The sequence below is a fragment of the Echinops telfairi genome, unplaced genomic scaffold (assembly GCF_000313985.2).
Source record: "Echinops telfairi isolate 266 unplaced genomic scaffold, ASM31398v2 ScPeMD7_2291;HRSCAF=2852, whole genome shotgun sequence".
Taxonomy (NCBI): Eukaryota; Metazoa; Chordata; class Mammalia; order Afrosoricida; family Tenrecidae; genus Echinops; species Echinops telfairi.
In genome coordinates this window covers 19,813,558-19,816,361 of record NW_022106189.1, presented here as the reverse complement: position 1 = coordinate 19,816,361, position 2,804 = coordinate 19,813,558, and the positions used below count along the sequence as shown (strand labels likewise).

The window sequence follows — 2,804 nt, the reverse complement described above, 5'->3', positions numbered from 1 at the left end:
TCCCTGCTTCAGCTTGCAAGATTCACTTCCTGCAAGATATCCCCAAGGAGAAGCCACATGGACCTATCCCCGATGCAGCCCTGGGTGCTGGAGCAGCCGCATGGAGAGCCCTGCCAGCGCTGAGATGCTTACATGTTTACTGATTCAGTTTTCCTCCTGCAGTTACCTCATTGTGTGTGTTTTGTGAGATTTAGGAGGTATTTGTAGATTGGTGTCGGACATCTGGGCTAATGTTGGACTTATAGGCTTGGACAGCACTGGGTTGGGATGTTTTCTTAATGTACACAGACACTTTATAGAAGACTCTTATACATATATGAGTTTCTGTGGACTTGCTTCTCTCGTCTACCCAGACTCACACACCAACAGAGCGAAACGGACAGGATAGAGTGAAACTGCTCCCCTGGGTTTCTGAGACTTTAAATCGTTCAAGGAGTAGACAGCTTCATTTTCTCCCAAGGAGCCCTCGGTGGGTTTGAAGGGTGACCTTGTGGTTGGCAGCTGAATGCACGCCCTCTACCCTACCAGGAACCAAACTGTGCACGGTTGTGGAGCCAAGAGGTGGCAGGGCCCGGACGTGGACACAGGTTGTCCAGCTTGGGAGCAACCCGCTCTTCCTCGGTGGGGTAGTGGTTCCGCATTGGTTTGGCACGGTGACTGCAACTACAGGCACAAACTCAGCGATGAGACTGTGACAGTGGTGCAGGGCGGGGCCGCAAACGGTTCTCTCATACACAGGGTCACCCTGAGGCGGAAGGGGCTCGACAGCAGCTCACAGCAGCAGCATTAAGAAACCTTGGAAGTGTTAACAGTTAAGAGATTGACTGCTAACCAGAAGGTTGGTGGTTCAAACCCCCCTGCGTCTCTGCACAAGAAATATCTAGTGACCTGCTACAGGAAAGATGACAGCCTAGACATCCCAACGTGATGTTCTACTGTCACAGGAGATCAAAGTAAAAAAATAATAATAATCTGATGTCCCTAACCACAGTCGGAGGATAACTAAAGTAACAATTTGCTGTATGACTTTGAGTGAACTGCTATTTGTGTTCGCTTTGCACGAAGGAGCAAATTCCTAGCACCAGTTACCTCGGAGGATAAGGTTAGGGAGCGTGACTGCTCACGTGTTCTCTGTCACCCTCTAGGTTGTCTGCCTTCTCACTGAAGGGGAGCGATCCAGAGAGGGAGCTCTGCTGGGAGGGTGGGTGGGGAGGTCACTGACGATGCGCAAGTGCTTCACGGAGGTCGTACTTGTAGAATGTGTGCACCGGTAGACGCAGGGGGGGTTGAACCACCAACCTTCTGGTTAGCAGTCAAGCTCTTAACTGTAGAATGTGTGCACCTCCCGCAGGCACAAGCCGTAACTGACAATCCCTAATTCACACGAATACATGTGTCATGTGTATTACTGTTGACAAGAAAAATAAACTAGATAACAACGTAAAAAGATCCAACAAAAAGACGATCAGAGCTGTTCCCTAAAAAGAAAAGTTCTCCCACCAGTGTGATAGGCAAATGAGCAAACTCAGCACACTGCCATCTTAAATCTATAATCAAATCTTCACGATAACCTCTCAGACAAACTTTTCTTTCCAACTTATTGCATGTAAGATTGTGTTTCTCCCCCGCTCGGTTTTCTCTTCTGCCCTCTGCCTGTACTAAAATATTCACATCACACTTTGTGCCGCTGCCTATCAAGAAGATGGAAAAATACAGTCATCAGCCCTTCCGGTTCTGTTCAAGCACCTGCCCCACCCGAGACCCACTCTTTCAATGCTCCAACTTCCTGACTCTAAGGTATAAAGAGCTGAGAAAGAATGGAAATTTACAGAGAGAGAGTATGAGTGATCACTGTTACCCAGAAAGCAGTTTCCCATTTTGTTCCTAATAGGCTGAAAAGCTGATGCAATTAACTTATAACTATAGCAACTCAGCTGGCACCAGGTCCTTGTTCTCCAGCACAGCGCCTCAGACTCCAGGTGGGGGCCGCTTCAGGCAACGCAGGGCCGGGCAGGAGCAGTGTCTGCAGGGAGGGCATGGTGCTGGGGTACAGCGTGGGAGAGAAGTTGGCCACATTTGGCTGCCTGGCTCCCCAGTTACACATTCCTGCCTGGAGCAGAGACTCCCACATTCTCGAGGACTCCAGGTCTTCTGAAACCCAGAGGCCAGATGACACCCTGAAATGGGATCCTCTTTACACCTTCAACCAGAAAGATCCCCTCAAGCTGTCTTAAAACCAATTGGTGAATTAAACTACGGAGGAGCGGCTGTCTTGGGCACTGTGTTCTTGTACATCCACGTGGACTCAAATGGACAAAAGCCACATGAAACACTGGATGGGGACCTGATGGGGCGGGGGCTGATGTGAGTCAGGAGAAACAACTCAGAGGGGAGGGAGAGGAAAGCTGCACAGCACCGAGAGTGTCACCAGGGCCATGGACTTGCACACGGAGCCTGGCGGAACTGTGTGCACTCTGCCGGGGAGTCAGCAACAACAAGCGATGTAAATGTATTTCCCTAAACCCCTACCAGCTTCCTCTGCCTTGCCTTTATCGATGCCAGTAAAACTAGAGCCAGCCAGTACTTCACACAGTAACATCTGGGGGAGGCCGCAGAGGGATTTCCTCCACATTCTGGCTAGCTCCCAAGCACCCAAAACTCAACTCCAGAGGTTCGTTAGAAAAGGAACATAGCAGTCTGTCTAAATAAGATAGGCTGGATGAACAATTTGGAGGAGAAAACATGACTGACGGTTCCCAGGGAACATGGGAGAGGAGGAGGTGGGGGGAAAGGAAGTGGGTGTT

The 2,804-nt window shown here is 49.9% G+C and overlaps 1 protein-coding gene across 1 annotated transcript in view; it reads right to left on the bottom strand.

The window, feature by feature from the left end:
• NUP93 (nucleoporin 93) overlaps positions 1–2,804 on the bottom strand; it is a 104,411-nt gene that overhangs the window by 72,351 nt on the left and 29,256 nt on the right. The gene's annotated exons all lie outside the window — the stretch shown is intronic.